General features: G+C 45.3%; 1 protein-coding gene and 4 non-coding genes across 6 annotated transcripts in view; 1 reads left to right on the top strand and 4 right to left on the bottom strand.

Moving 5' to 3' along the window:
* Positions 1 to 15,908, bottom strand: part of LOC131211576 (plastin-1) — a 30,064-nt gene that overhangs the window by 10,975 nt on the left and 3,181 nt on the right. The window lies entirely within an intron of this gene.
* On the bottom strand, positions 209 to 281 carry Trnak-uuu (transfer RNA lysine (anticodon UUU)). Its single transcript has one exon. It is a non-coding gene; the product is annotated as a tRNA-Lys (tRNA).
* Trnak-uuu (transfer RNA lysine (anticodon UUU)) lies at positions 955 to 1,027 on the bottom strand. Its single transcript has one exon. It is a non-coding gene; the product is annotated as a tRNA-Lys (tRNA).
* Trnak-uuu (transfer RNA lysine (anticodon UUU)) lies at positions 1,749 to 1,821 on the bottom strand. The gene has a single exon. It is a non-coding gene; the product is annotated as a tRNA-Lys (tRNA).
* On the top strand, positions 2,653 to 2,787 carry Trnal-caa (transfer RNA leucine (anticodon CAA)). Its single transcript has 2 exons — positions 2,653 to 2,690; positions 2,743 to 2,787. It is a non-coding gene; the product is annotated as a tRNA-Leu (tRNA).

The raw sequence follows: 15,908 nt of genomic DNA on the forward strand, positions 1-15,908 counted from the left end.
AAATATAATAACAGGTTTTATAAAGCTGCATCTGGAATTGATCCAGTGTAATGTATGATTATCGTGTAATACAAAACCATATTTTACCCATTCGATAAATAACACTTATTTTACATACAAAATGCATATTTTAACTTAATGTTACTTAGTGTCATATTGTATGTTAAACAAATCGATAAAAAAAACAAAAAAAAACATTTCGTCCGCCCGCCCGAATAGGGACTTGAACCCTAGACCGTTGGATTAAAAGTCCAACGCTCTACCGACTGAGCTACCCGGGCATCTGAGAATCGGGCGCTAAATATAAACAACCATCTATGGGTGCATTTTTTCAAATTTTCTATCTATAAAAAGATCACTTGTTTGCTGTGAATTTAGATTGTCCCGCATTGTAGTTTCAAATTGCAATTATGATTTCATAGGATTTTCGAACATTTTACAAAGGCAGAACACTAACATTAAATTCTAACAAACTTTAACCACACAAACTTTGTTGGAATTTATATTATTAGGTTGAGGAAAAAGTAATCGACGTTTTTTGCGTGTACTTCAAAACTTTATTTACGATGCTTTCAATGGTCCGATTTGCATCAAACATGCACCATTTTGTTGAAAAGTTTGCTACCTGCTATTCTTTTGTTTATTAAAACACTTAATTTAAGCACATTAACACTAATTTAAAAGACTACCCTCTGACGAACACTAACAGTGTGAATTGTTCTGTTTCTTAATTTCCAAAGAACCAGTAGACCGTTCACTGGAAGGTTGATAACTTAAGCAGGAAGGTCACAGAGTAGGTCGAATGATTTTGAAACAAATTTCATAACTTCGAATTATTTCACCGAAACAAAAAATCCTTTTATTTATTCGACCGATGACTGCGCGAGATTCTTTTACACTAAACGCCATACGTTAAAATGAAGACCGCATATTTTGATGAAAAAAAAAATCGATCGCCCGAATAGGGACTTGAACCCTAGACCGTTGGATTAAAAGTCCAACGCTCTACCGACTGAGCTACCCGGGCATCTGAGAACCGGGCGCTAAATATAAACAACCATCTGTGGGTGCATTTTTTTAAATTTTCTATCTATAAAAAGATGTGAATTTTTATCGTTCCGCATTGTAGTTTCAAATTGCAATTATGATTTCATATGATTTTTGAACATTTTACAAAGGCAGAACACTAACATTAAATTCGAACAAAGTTTAACCACACAAACTCTGTTGGAATTTATATTATTACAATCAGAACGCATGCAATCTACATGCAATTGTTTAGCAATGGTATTCTTTTGTTTATTTAAACGCCTAATTTAAGCACTTGATTCCAACACATTAACATTATTTAAACCGACTACCCTTTGACGAAAACCAACAGTGTGAATTGTTCTGTTTTTTAATTTCCAACGAACCATTAGACCGTTCACTGGGAGGTTGATAACGCAGGAAGGTCACAGAGTAGGTCGAATGATTTTAACAGTGTACTGTATCGGACACGTACAATTAAATGCTTTTGTGAATTAAAGCAAATTTTGTGAATATAATTTCAATTAGTTATTGATGTTAATCATCGTCAGGAGTAGGTGTGATATAATGAAAGTTATGAAACAAATTTCATAACTTCGAATTATTTCACCAAAAAAAATCCTTTTATTTATTCGATCAATGACTGCGCGAGATTATTTTATAATAAACGCCATACGTTAAAATGAAGACCGCATAATTTAATGAAAAAAAAAGTCGACCGCCCGAATAGGGACTTGAACCCTAGACCGTTGGATTAAAAGTCCAACGCTCTACCGACTGAGCTATCCGGGCCATGTGAACTACTGCAGCAGAAGCCGTACTTATACGTGACTTGCGGTGAATGACACGGTACGACCATTGCTATACGGGAAGAACGGATACAGTGAAACCTCCAACACACAGATATGACCCATTGTGGAATCTTATTTTTAGCACCAACAATACGAATAGAAAGCTTGGAGCAATATTTATCGAAATAGTTTCAATTTGACACATATGATGAGGAACACTTCTGTTATAACTCACGGAAAGCACTCTGTGTAGCTGACTTATTTCAACATTGTTTGCGACAATTTCACAATCAACTGGAAATTTTTTGAAACTGGCCATGCTAGGGCTAATAATTTGTGTTCGTAGTTGCGCATAAAACAATACAACCTGTTATGATAACTTTTACACCAAACTTTGTCTATCAAAGGTTGCTACGATCTCATTCCACCTTTCGATCTCATTCGATCTCATCTCCCTTCTTACTATTGCGAAAACATCGCTTTTCCGCTGATGATAGGATTCGACAACTACAAAAGAAAGCCACGAAAAAAATGATTTGTATTTATTTGCGGCGATCTATGTCTAACTTTCGTTCATTATGTGTAAGGCAAACTTTTATTGCATATTTTTTATAATACATTTTTTTATTCGAATGTTCGACAAGGAACATTCGTCAAAGTCGAAAATAAATTAACATACATAGCACGGGGTCAACATTTACCGTTTCATCTAAAGATGAATTGGTTTATTTCATCCGAGCGATCATACAAAATACGCTTCTTTTGATCAACGTATTGTTGGTCTTTTGTCGCCACCCATGCTGGTGCTGTTCTAGCGCACCCCTCTCAACATGTCAGGATGGCCGAGCGGTCTAAGGCGCCAGACTCAAGAGCAAATCTTGCCTGCCTATCATGCGGGTGTGTTTCTACTACCGTTAGAGCGTTCTGGTCCTCTCTGAGGGCGTGGGTTCGAATCCCACTTCTGACAAGAAAAGTCACCTTTTTGTTACCCCCGTACATATTTGGCCACAACACACCGGGTGGCAGTAATGCGCAATTAGAATGCGCGTTGCTTCCGCCCGGCAGGACAGGATGCAAATATTTAAAAGCAAGTTCAGCCGGTACTAAGTTCTTTCAGCACAGTAATGCAGCGATTGGCGATAAGCTTGCACAATATTTACTTTTGATCTCAGATTATGCACATTCTTCTTGGGCTTTTAATTAACCGCCCGGCGTGACTGCTATGGAATTGTTGATTAGCTCAAAGCTTCGCTTAGCCAGCCGGCGTAAATGAGCATTCAATATACAAGCCCAGCCGGGCGCTGTGTGTTCGCTTTTGACCGATATTGGGCTGGTTTTTTTCCACTCGCCCGCAAGGTTGTGGCCTCGAGAGTGTGCGACGCAACGCATACAATCATTATAACCCTATCATCAATACATAAATCATCCACAATCGATACCCATAGGAGCGATAGGAGCAGGCATACAACGAGGTGGTTAGGAAAAGATAGACAACCCCGAACCGAAAAAGCTCAACACAGATTCGGACGTATTGATTTCTGCCAAGTTCAAACTGTGGCAGAGGTGCGAGGCGGCTAGCAAGGAAGGAAGGAACATAAATATGACACTTCACAACGCACATCACACGCGCATAACACGACCGGGGCCAGGTGGGTGTGCTTCTGCGTGGGTCGTGTCATTTTTGAGCGCAAAAAGCGATTCGCTGTTGCGATAGTGGCAATGTTTGCAATGTTTGCCTGGCGGTGACTGGCCCTTTCCTGGTTGGCTTCGCTGGCGGTACTCAAAATAGGAGTAAAACCTGCATCAGAGAAGGGGCACAGGGCGTGGGAATGATGTCCACGATACACAGGGCAAAACAATGATTGATCGTTCACAACAACAGAACGCTTCAAGGGCAACCGATTTTGACAGTGACAAAATGGAGCTAAGTTTACCAACTATCGCATAAGCGTAATTAAAAGAGCCGGTTAAGCAATCAACGGCTATTGCCGATTTACTGTGGGATTCAATAATTGTATTGTTCCGTAAGCCAAATGCTATAAAGATAAACGGACGGCGTGTTGAGGAGCTTGATTAATCGGCTTATGATTATGATTCATGACTCAAGTAATTGCGATAGATAACTTGTGACCCGTAGTGTACGAGGGTTGTTAAACATTTTTGCGACATTTAAATCCCGAAAATCGGATATACGTAGCCTGCGGTAATGCAAATGTCGTAAATTTTTTTGAGCACACCTCCTAAACTCCAAGTTTTTCGATCGTTGTTATTGGTAAATATGTTTTGAAAATATTCCGCCAGATAATGTCTTATTTTGGAAATAATGACGGACACATCGTTTTAGTGCATCAGCCCTAGGAGCATTAGAACTCGTTCCGCGAAACAATACGAAAAACAACTTCGAAATCCTTGTCCAACAAGTGAACTTGCGACGTTCAGCAACTCAACTAACATCTGTCTACAAAACGACAGAACAGAGCAAAGGCCGGCAAAACTTGTTTGTTTCAGGCACTTGGAAAAGCGTACGTACCATACATGTAAAGTAAAAATCATAAACCCTCATTTCCTGCTTCGCGGAGGCACTCGGAGTGAATTGTAACCAGCAACAAACCAGCTAACCTATCATCCGCCGACGTTGCTGGCAAGGAATGCACTTTTATCTCAGAACCGTGCGTCCTCTTACGTGACGGTACGGCCGTTGTGCGATCATCAACATTGCGACACTTCGCCTGGGCGATTGTGCGCAAAACTGAACCACTTCGCTCGCTAGGCACGAAAAGCATGCACAACATTCCCGACCAAACTGCTTCGTTTCGCACCCCTTGCCTACGACAATGTGCTCAAAAGAAAGACACGCCAGCACCGTCCAGGGCAGCCCAGGAAAGTCGAACGCGCGCGTTCGGGGAGGGTCGAATTCCTTACGGTAAATTGGAAGTCTCAGCAAGGTCGTTACCGCCACGAGCCTCCACTAAAGAGACTGTTGTGGCGGCGGCGGCGGTGGCTCCCCCCGAAGGCAGAGGAAGTGGTCTGTTCCGACTTTCTTTCCTTCCCCTGTACTTATTTTCAACTTTAACACACACATGGACAGATGCAGCCAGACGAACCTACACCGCAAGACTTTCTCAGCCGGGCTCTAGGTCTTCCTCCCCAGCCTCGGCGATGCTCGGCGATGATGGAAGAAATGTTAATGAGCGTAATTTGTGAACCGATTTTCCCGATCGTGTGGCATGGCGCTCTCCCGACGCCGCTTCCCGTCCTTCCCTCATCGCCGCGGGTGTGATCGCCACATGGTGATCGTTATGCTGTTGGGCGGGCCGCAGCATCAGTCGGGCGGGAGCAACAAACAACAAACAAGGAAAACACAAGGTTCCTTTTCACAGCCCACTTTCGGGTGACTGCCGCTGCTGCCGAATCGGTTCGAAATGTGCATTACGGTTACGGCCCGCCTCCTGCCTTCCTTTCAAAGGCCAGCTCTCGTCCCGCCAGCGGAACGGTGTACACCGGATATCGCCTCAGGCGCCGCGGAACCTCAGTTCTTGCGGTACACAGTCGATGATGATCACTGTGGCTCGTGGCTGCTCCACCGCGCGCAGCATTCGGTGGTGGTTTCCGGGGAAAATTTTAGGTCAGAAAGCGCCCCCCGCTAGCAGCGATAATGGTGGTTGAGCTTCGAAAGCTGCGGACGGTCTTGGATCGCTCCAGATTGTGGGGAGAGCACACACACACACACACACACTTCCGGTCAAAAGTCTCCGAACCGCTGTAACCAGCTGCCAGACTAACGGGTACGCAGGATAGGGGTGGCGCGCGGGGAAACGCAAGCAAAGGGAAGGTTGCCATTCCGTTGGCGGGTGGTAAAAGCACGTGGTTCCATCGTCTATGCGTGAATTTTTGAGCCCGTTTATCTCGTTCAAAAAGTTAAATAAATTAAAATAAATAATAATATTACCTTATTATTTATTTTAATTTAAGGAATAAATAGGAATAATAAAATAAATAAGTTGAATTCATAAAAAAGTGAATTTCAAAACATAAAAGAGCGTTTTTCTTATCGAGGCTCCGAATTTAATGGACAACCCAGTGTTAGATGGAAAAAAATGGCGTTTAAGAGAGCAACAGAACGCAGTGAGTTCCAAATACCGCAGACCTACACCGTTATTGGCTCAAGTGATTTCCACCAACCAGGACACAGGCGTTTGAACCGTGGCATCAGCAGAACCCAGCATTTAAACCATAATGGATAAGGAATCAGCAGCCCACCATGACAGTGACGGACGGAAATGTTAGTTCTTTGACCAGTACGACCTGTACGTGCCAGATGGCTGCCCCATGATTATCTCAGGCGATAGGGACTGGATGACGCTCAACGTTGCTGAGAAGCGCGATTACCATCGTGAGAAAATCCTGCTCTGGTACGAAGAACTCACTGTGCCAACAAACGGAATACCTCCTACCGGTGGTGGTCGAAAACTTTTGATCATTCGTGCCCCGCGACGGATCGTCGTGTTGTGTACTGCGAAATGCTGTTGTTTCGATGATTGAATCTCGATGGCCACGGGCCACGGGTTTCTCTAATCACCGACCGATATCACTCTAATCAAGCAATATACTGGTTTTTAATGCACCCGTTTTACTTCATGATGATGATGATGGAAAACAGAATTTTATTGCCGCCGCGATACAAGTGGGCCGATCCGAGCCACTTTTGTAAACGCTTCAATCGTAAAATCACACCCAATCCCGGGCCGATGGTTGGCCCTCAATGGTGGCTGGGAAATCAGTTTTCATTGCAGCAACATCAGACGAGGAGAGAATTCATCGACGACGTCGCGGTTGCTGTTCGCGTCCGGCGACCGCAACCAACGATCGCCGACGATCGCGTAACATCGGGCGTATAGAAAGGCAAAGGCACGGCCCCGGCTCCGTACCCATCTTCTCGCAAGTGCTTTAAATATTTTCAACATCTTGCTCAATGGGCAGCAACGGCGCGGCTTTTCTGAGTGATTTTCGTTGTTTATGGACCCCGTCCCATTTAACCCATTTCGGCTGCCCCGGCCACCACCGGCCATGGGGCCGGCCATTGGCGGCCAGTTTTCCCATCCGAGCCGACGCCGAGAGAAAACGAAACCGAAACCGAGTGGATCTGCAGTCATCCACAAAATCTGAGACGAAACTCCATCTTCGACGCGGCCCAAGGTTGCCGCTGTTTGCTTTGATTGCGCGAGCTTTGAAGCGATTGGCCCCCCTGAGAACTCCCATCCCCCTCACAGCAGCATTATGGAGCGATTGTTGGGGGCCTTTTCTGCACATTCACCGGCAATGTTTTCACACACGTCACAAGCAACATTCTAAGGTCCCGGAGATTCGATCGGACCACATGGAACCACCACCAGAGCCTTTGGACGTCAGAGAGAAGTGGGTCCGGCAGCTGACAGTCGGTTGTCGAAAAATCGAAGAACATTAGCGGGACCACCCCACACACACGTTGGCCACTTCACGATTCTCCCATTTCCGGTTCCGGAGCAGCGGGCTGGAGTAATTGGATTACACCGAACTAATTCGGGCGCATTCGGGGGCGTGCGCACCTCGAAGGAATCGGGAAGATTTGGGTGTTGGCATACGAGGGTTGTTCATTAAGTTTTGCGGGTTGATGAGAAAAACACAATTTGATGGTTTGAAACACACTTTATTATTCAGTAAAGGCTTCCTGAACATCAATACACTTGTTCCTAGGTGACTCCAATTTATAAATTCCATCCCTGGAGTGAGAAACTGGAAGGGTTTCGAATTACGCTTCCACAAATCATTTGATAAACACGCTTTTCACGCATGATTTTTTTTGGTCGGAAAACAGATGCAAGTCGCTTGGGGCCAAATTTGGTGAATACTTCAACAATTTAATTTATCAGTTTGCAAGTAATCCGCTAACGAAATTACATTCGTATCCGACAAAATTGATGCTAACCCCTTTTTGCCTGATTTCTGGACACGAACTCGTTTCGGAGACGAAGAACAATGTTCACATCACTCTTTAGCCTCTGGTTTTGATTCAGGATCATGGTGATAGACCCAAGTCTCATCCATAGTGCACAAAATCCACTTGATCCTTTCGGAAAAGCTCAAAATGTTGCCAAGAAACTTGCATTCGAATGCATTTCTATTCCACTTTAGGCGAATGCGGCACCTAATGCGCACACAGCTTTTTGGAACCTAATACCTGCAGTCAAAAACACTTTTGTAATTATTGGTTATACTGCTCAATGAGATGGCTAGGCTTTGTACTAAATCTATTTCAGTGATTTGACGATTTTCCAATACGACATCCTGTATTGTTTCTAAGATTTGAGATGTTGTGTCCGAAGCTGTGTTTTTTTACGTTTTTGACATGGATCGTCTTGAAGGCTTCTACGACAGTGCTTAAACTCATAAACCACCCTTTTAATATACAAATTGAAGGCGAAGAGTCCTGACACACTTTCAAGATTTTTTCATAAATTTGATTTGCTTTAAACCGTTCAAAAATAAAAATTAGTCACTGCACGATACTTGATTTTTCCCATTGTAAAAAATACTGTGACATGTCGATATTAAACGGCTTGTAAAAAAACATTAAGAGACCGATTGAAATGAAACTTCACATGAACGTTTGCTATGAAGAGTGTAACAAAAAAAATTAGGCTCGTAGCAGCGTCTTGTGTTATCGACCCGCAAAACTTAATGAACACCCTAGTATATCGCGAGCGGAACCACTGCGCGCCACTTTATCTCTCTTTCTTTCTCTGACAGTTGTGCCGCCTTTCTGTGGGTGGTCGGCAGATCTGCAGGGCGCAGTTACTTCCGACCACAAAAGGGAATATTAATTTTGGAAAGAAACGGGGCTTTAGTGAGCACCATTACAGGCAGAGAGATTGCACTGCATCACTGTTCACGTTGTTGTTAAAAGCTCATCAGTATCCGGGTGCTGCTGTTGGAAGAAGATTAAAGCGACACGAGCGCACGAGATGAAATCTGCTAACGGACCGAGAATCGAACCCACGATGATCTCTGACTTACGCAACGAGCGCCACCAATTACACCATTTTAAGGGTACCTGGGGTAGGTGCGGCTCGATGCAATCGGATCAGTGGAAAGGCGAGGAAACGATCGAGCAACCAAAGTGTACCGAACCTGTAATCAGAGCACCGCCAGCCGGCGTTACGTGCGCTTCTTCGTTCACCCCGTCCCAAACCTAAAGCCTAAGTCTATTTTATCGATTTCCGTGGGCGAGCAACGCGCAACATTTGCACGCCACCCAACTTGATCGAATTATCCGGCCACATACACACATGGATGGCCATTCCGGGAGCGGGACGGAAATCTGGGTCCGCAAACATTGTAGGAAAAGTACGAATTATCGATTACGCTTCGGAGCTTATGGCGTGTCTGGGCACATCGAACGCCCCAAATGTGCTACGCGCCCACTTCTTACATAAGCTGGGAGCCGTTTCTTGTTTTGCCTGCATTTGAGGCCACCTCCTCAAGTGGTCAGTATTGGGACTCCTTCAAGTCTCCGGGCGGCTATGCGATCACGGATGACACACACGATGCATTTTAACTTGCCAATGATCGTAATCTTCAATCAACGCGGCCTCGGGACGTCGGGTGTTTGACTAATTAGTTACGTAATGTTACCGCTTGTATTTGGTTTTGCTTCCGCGTCGCAGTTGTCGCCGATGTCACCCTCGTCAGCTGTCAGGCAGGTGGCCGCGGAACCCAGATTCCTGTCTGCCTGCCTGACTACCTGCTGCCTGTTTTGCGGTTAGAGGCTCCATCGTGGCCAAGAAACCGGTGTGCGTCGTTGCTCGACTGGGACGCGAAGATGTTACACTGAAGATGATGTTGCGGGTGATGATGAAACCGACAGGCTACACAAATCTTCACAGTGCAGGACGAGGATCGCAGCGCCACTTGATCGGCGGAAAAGAATGCGCATCAACGGAACCGGATTTTCGACGGCAAGGGAACCACAAGTTGCCGTCACGCTGCTACTGACACACATACTGCGTACACACAGGACAGTGGCAAATGGTGGAGGTCTCGTTGTACCGGTTCCGTCCTCCGGTCGGGACGCAGTTAAAAATGGTACAAACATTTAAATGGTCCACGCGCGCGCGGTACGCTGCTATGCTGTGCGAGGTCATCAGCTTAATCAGCTGTGTAATCAAAGAAAACTGGACTCGCGCTTGCCTGGCCGTCCTGGCGCCATTTCACTCATTAGCCGTTGGCCCTGTGGTCAGCCGCCGGATGTCAACTATGTCTCGGAGCGCTTGAATAAACACTATTGTGACTACCGAAGTCTGAATGAAGTCGTTTCATTGCAGCGTTCATTGCGACTCGACTTCATTCGACTGCGTCGCTGATGAGCAAAAGTCACCAAACAGTAGCATCGGGTTCGAGTAATAAAGTCGCAAGTCGTTGTATATAATAATGTATGTGTATATAATAAATATGTATATAAGTGTACTTCAGCAACCGCCAATTTCAAAAGACGTTAACGACGAAAATGTAAGGAATACGAGGGCTGTTCAAAAGTTTTCGCGACATTTGAATTGGCGCGGTATATCCGATTCTCGATTTTTTGTTGCATTAGATTGCTACACATGTCAGTGACTTATGGTGAAAAGTTCGGCCATTTTTACATCGACAAGATTTGGCTCATCGTCGATTTTTCTCTATTCCAAAAAATGGATGGCAAAGAATCTTTATCAAATTTGTTGTGAAAAACTTGTTGTGTTGAATGAAGAGCTCGAACGCAATCGAAATGTTGACTGTGGCTTATGGTGAAGCTATTAAGACCAAAATCAGAGCTTATTGGTGGTTCAAATTTTTTTCAAAGGTCCGAGAAGATGGGAACGTCGAAAAGCCATGCTTGGTCGAATTTGAACAGTTTTGCTTAAAGTTTTCTTCGATTTCAGGGTCGTGTTGCCAAAAGATAGAACGGTCAATAAAGAATATTTCTTGCAAGTTACGCACACTTCGCCGAAGCAATCCATCCCAAATGCCTGGATTTATGGGAAACCCAAAATTGGTCGTCGCGACCCTGCTCACACGTCGTGGTTTCTGCGCCAATTTGTGATCAAAACAACACTCTAATGATGACAAAATCACCGTATTTTGCAGATCTGGTCCCTGGGACCTTTTCTTGTTCTGGAAACTGAAGAGGCCAATAAGGGACCACGCTACTCTACGATTTAGGAGATAAAGACGGCATCGACGAGATGATCTAAAACACGTCCAAGCAAAACGGCTGTAAAAAATTGACTAATTATTCAAAATGGCCGATCTTTTCACCATAAATCACTGACATATGTAGCAACCTAACGTCACAAAATTCGGATATACACAGCTCGCGTAAATTCAAATGTTGCAAAAATTGTTGAACAGCACTCGTACATTTGCTTCATTCAAAAAGACACTGAGTTTGACATTGAGTTATAAATCCTTTTCTACCAACGGAGGTATGTAATTTTTGACGACAGGTTTGTTAGAATTAAATATTCAGTAAGTTCCAATTGTAATTTCTCTAAATCTTTCATAATTTGGGGCTGACTTGAGGTTGTTCTGAGTTTTTTTTTTCACTAAAAACCGGGCTGTGCATGTTTACTGCAATTAATTGCAATTTTAAGAGTTCCCTAGAATCACTAAAAATTATAAAAAACATTCAAATAAATAAATAAAACGATTTTCGGAAGCAAACAACATTTTATTTTATTTATGTTGTAGCATTATCTGCTCTAGCTTCTTGGACTCTTCCAATTTACGATTTATTTTCCCAATCGACTCGAAAGATGCTTCTCGATCGTCAAAAGTTATTCGTTTCACGTGGCGTCTCATCATTTTCGAGACATGTTGCTGTAATAATGCTTTTTACATTAGCTATCTGCAATAGCTGAACAAACACGCATTTAAGCAACGTATAATTCCTATTCTTTTTAAAATCTTATGTACGTCTTTGTCGTGAGACTCATCTTTTAGTAGCATGAGCTATGAGCTGGAATTCTTCTGAGGCGTGGTCGAACCATTCGCTCTGGTTGTCAATCAATAACTGCTACCAAGACCGAGCGACCCGTGGCTTCCGTGGTCTATGGCAGTTGGGAATCGTGATGAAACATTCCGGCATGGGTTACACATAACCCGATTACAAACTTCTCCTCGTCCTATCTCACCATCCCGCCACATCGGAGGGGATGCAGGACGGCTTCGTTCTTAACTTGGCATCGAAGTTTTTTGACCTCCCAGCATGAATTCGCCACATCGAATGCGCGTCATCATCCTTCTCGCCAGCGCACTCACACATCTGGGGATTTATGGCCCTATGTTGCGTTCCTTTGAAGGGGGAACTTTTTTGTCCAACTTTTCCTCTTTATGCAAAAATAAAAATCGAAACCTCCCGCTAACATTGCGTGACGTGCACCAACACACAGGCACCTATATGTGCGATGGCAGATACCGTACAACCCGTGGGTCCCAACATATGGTGAACACATTTATTATGAATTCACAATTTACCAGTTTGCTTTCCACTTTCTTACAACGCATTCGCCGGCCGCGGTTGCGGGTCTGGCCGGGTTATATGGTGTGGTCAGCTAACTGTTTCTGCTGCTGCTAACGATTAATGGCCTTCGAATGGCAGCACGGCACATCACCAGTTTGGCACAGCGCCACAGCGAAAGGAATCGGCGAAGAACAACACGTTTGCGGTATGGCCCCAAAAATGGCCGTTGGTCAAGAACTTGAATCTTCTAGTGGCTTTGACTCACCTCTGGGACCATCGACTCACTTTAGTTTCAAGGTGTTGTGGGGGAGTTTCCACAGCCGATCGGTGTTTGGATAGGTCACACGTTCGGTGAGTGTCCACTATGTGGTGCTGGATGACGACGAACTGATCGCACCAAATGCACCAAATCGCGTTTCTTGTCTTGGAACGAAAACTTCACCGAAAGTCTTTAACAGTACCAAGAGGGCTCTTCCATTATGCTAAGAGGTTTGGATCCATCTTACGAACCGAACAAAATGTCAAAGAGAATTGCTGACAAATAACCCTTACAAACCGGCATATATTGTTTTGGCGATAAGTTGACAAAAACTGCTAAACTATTTGTGTATGGCTCAACACCATAAGGGGTACACCTAATAGGGTATTATCTAGACAGACGAGAGCCTGCAGTAATTTAGCCAGCAGTAGACGTTGCTCAATGCGTGTGTTTCTCAATCATCGGCGCGTGCGGTGCATTCGTTGTACTGATAATGAGCCAACTATGAATTTAGGACCACGAGTACGGCTCTAAGGTAGCCTTCAACGGAACGCACATAAGATGGGCTCTCCTCGCAATGACCCGAATGACGGTTGGAATCGACAGCGATCGCTAAGGGCGCATGAGGGCGCTGTACTTCGAACTATGAACCGCCCCGGGGCCGAGACCGCAAGTAAACATCAATTTCATGTAGATTAGATAATCGGTGGAAGTAATAATACGCAGCCTCTGGCAGGCCCTCGGAATCTCTCGCTGGCCCCAACCACCAGAGGAGGTCCCTGCGCTCTGGCGGCTGCTTTTAAATCCCCCCCCCAAAGCCACACCAAAGACATCAGGAATAGAGACCCATAGCTATGCGGTTCATGGTGCCGTTTCCTTCGTCTGACGATGAAGAAAAACAAAACCACAAACACGGTGCACGTGCAGAAAACGGTCAAACACGCGGCTGCCAAAAAAAAACCCACAACACATTGCAGCTTGCAATTTGCGTTCAGTTAACGTTTTTTCGCCATTTTTTGGGGTACGAAACACGTGGAAAAATGAATTACCAAACTGGCCCTTCTCTCTTGTTTTCTTTTTCTCGGTCTTCCTTTCTATTTTACTGGTCTTGTTTTAGTTTACTGCAAAAGGTCTTTGGGTAGCGCTTTACCCCGCACGATGTTGAGGAACAGAGTTAGGCCGCTGTTGGCTTCCTGCATCGTGCTTTATCGTTGGCAGTGGAGTTACAGATAGGAGGGCACACAAAGAGCGAGAAGTGGTTACGTTACTTTTTTGGGGGGCGAGGCGGTTTATAAAGGGCCATCGTGGGTGTAGAAAGACCACCCGAAGCCACCGAAGGTCTGTAAGCCGAGCACGAACGACAGATAAATCACCACCATGATGAGCATATTATTGGTGAGTAATGGCACAGGAACTTTTCTAATCCCGGGCTCGGTCGGCGGCCATAACAGGCATTGCTTACATAAGTGCACCGAGGTGCAGTTCGGGGTAACACAAACTGGAATGTTGAAGATCCGGCACTCCACAGCGAAGCGGAACCAATAGGACTTGACAGAACTACCTCTAATATTTTGCGCAAACCAAAACCTGAAACCCCAAATGGCACTGTGTAGCTCATTTACAACACGCTTCACTGTCACAAGGAAGGCTTAATAATGTGGATCATGTCGTGCCCGCTGATGTCATAGTTACTCCCGGGTCCAAACGCCTTGCAACACGCACGCGGCATGACGTAAGCGGCGTGTGAAGGCTGTTAAATCAACGGACACCGTCGGAGAGTTCTATTGTGCATCGGAATCGCTTAATAACCTTCAACCGGCCGGTATGGTGGTGTGTATTCCCACAATCCCGAGAATACGTGCCAGTAAATTCCCACCCACACACCGTGTGCCCGCCCTCAAATGCGCCTGTCATGTGGTTGATAGTTTTTCGGGGGTTCCAAGGCGTTACGTGCTCGATTCCAGCTTGTTTGTTGTGGGTTTGAAGGTGGAACACACCGGCTTAGATGTTGAACGAACACAAGGAATTATTGGCCGCCGGTAGAGGTGAAGCATCCTGATTTTCAATTCATATCGCACTCCAGCGGCATTGACGCCATTTTAATGGATGAATGTTTAATTGAGTTTATGGTAATTAGCGGAGTGGTACTTTCATTTGAATCGGGTCGTGCAAATGTTTCTCGTCTCACGGAGGATGCTGTTTATGCAAATGCGATGCCCAATAAAGGACAAGTATTTATTTTAATTTCAATTCACTATTTCAAGTGGTTCACCTTGAACTTCTCGGACGGATTGCTTAGGAAACCGTGTATACTTTATGGCGGTAACTTTCGATAGGAACGTGGATAAGAACGTGTTTATTGGCGGACCTTTGAATTCTTCGTCATTGGTCAGCGGCAGCGATTAAAGCTCTAAACGTCGCGTGTCGCGTCGTCTCCAAGATTGACAGACCGACGACTTCATCCGTGACTCATTGCACCCGGGTGCCAGGGGTTGCCTTTGTTGTGATTTGCGACCCAACGCCAGACCCGTAATGCGGAAGTGAAGTATCTCTGGCCACCACAGCACCCCTCGGGGCGCTGGGGAGATGCAAATTGCACCAAGTGGAGCGAGAATCAATCCCACGGTGGTTAGCCTCCAGTGCCAAGTGGCCACAATGATGTCAGGGAAAAAATATTTACGATCGTGACCCGCCCGGTGGGCCCGAGATTGTTGTCTTCTCTTTGTCGTCGTCGTCGGCGGCGTTGCGGTGTTCTGGGCGCCTTTCTTTGTCATCTGGCGTCGAGTGAATCATTAGCAACTCATAAAGGGCGCGCTCGGAATGCACATTTACTGACACTGCACTGTACATAACGGAATGCACCGGGAGGTGGTCGAGGAGCGCTTATGCTATTAGAGGCGTCTGTGATAAGGGCAGCCACAACTTCCGCAACAACGGTAACCCGAAGAAGGCTGGTGGACGACCTTCAAGAGTAGAGGCTGATAACGGGCGACGATCGACCAGAAAACCGGAACCAAACCCATGGCATGGCAGTGGGATCGGCAGTTGGGCCGGTTGGCCCCAGAGAGAAAGTGTCAAAGTTTCAGTCGGGCTGCCCCCTTGGCTGGGAAAGTGTTGGTGGTTATAAAACAAAGAGGGAAGAAAGGAAAGAGATAAAATTAAAAGATCTATTTCTTGCACGCCACCGCAACCGGAAGATCGAAGACGTCGACCGTACCGCGATGGCTACGGGCGTTGACATTATGACATTATGGCTTTGGTGGACTCGAAGGAGAGCTTCAGTTTTTGGATCGGT

The sequence above is a fragment of the Anopheles bellator genome, chromosome 2 (genome assembly GCF_943735745.2).
Source record: "Anopheles bellator chromosome 2, idAnoBellAS_SP24_06.2, whole genome shotgun sequence".
Classification (NCBI taxonomy): Eukaryota; Metazoa; Arthropoda; class Insecta; order Diptera; family Culicidae; genus Anopheles; species Anopheles bellator.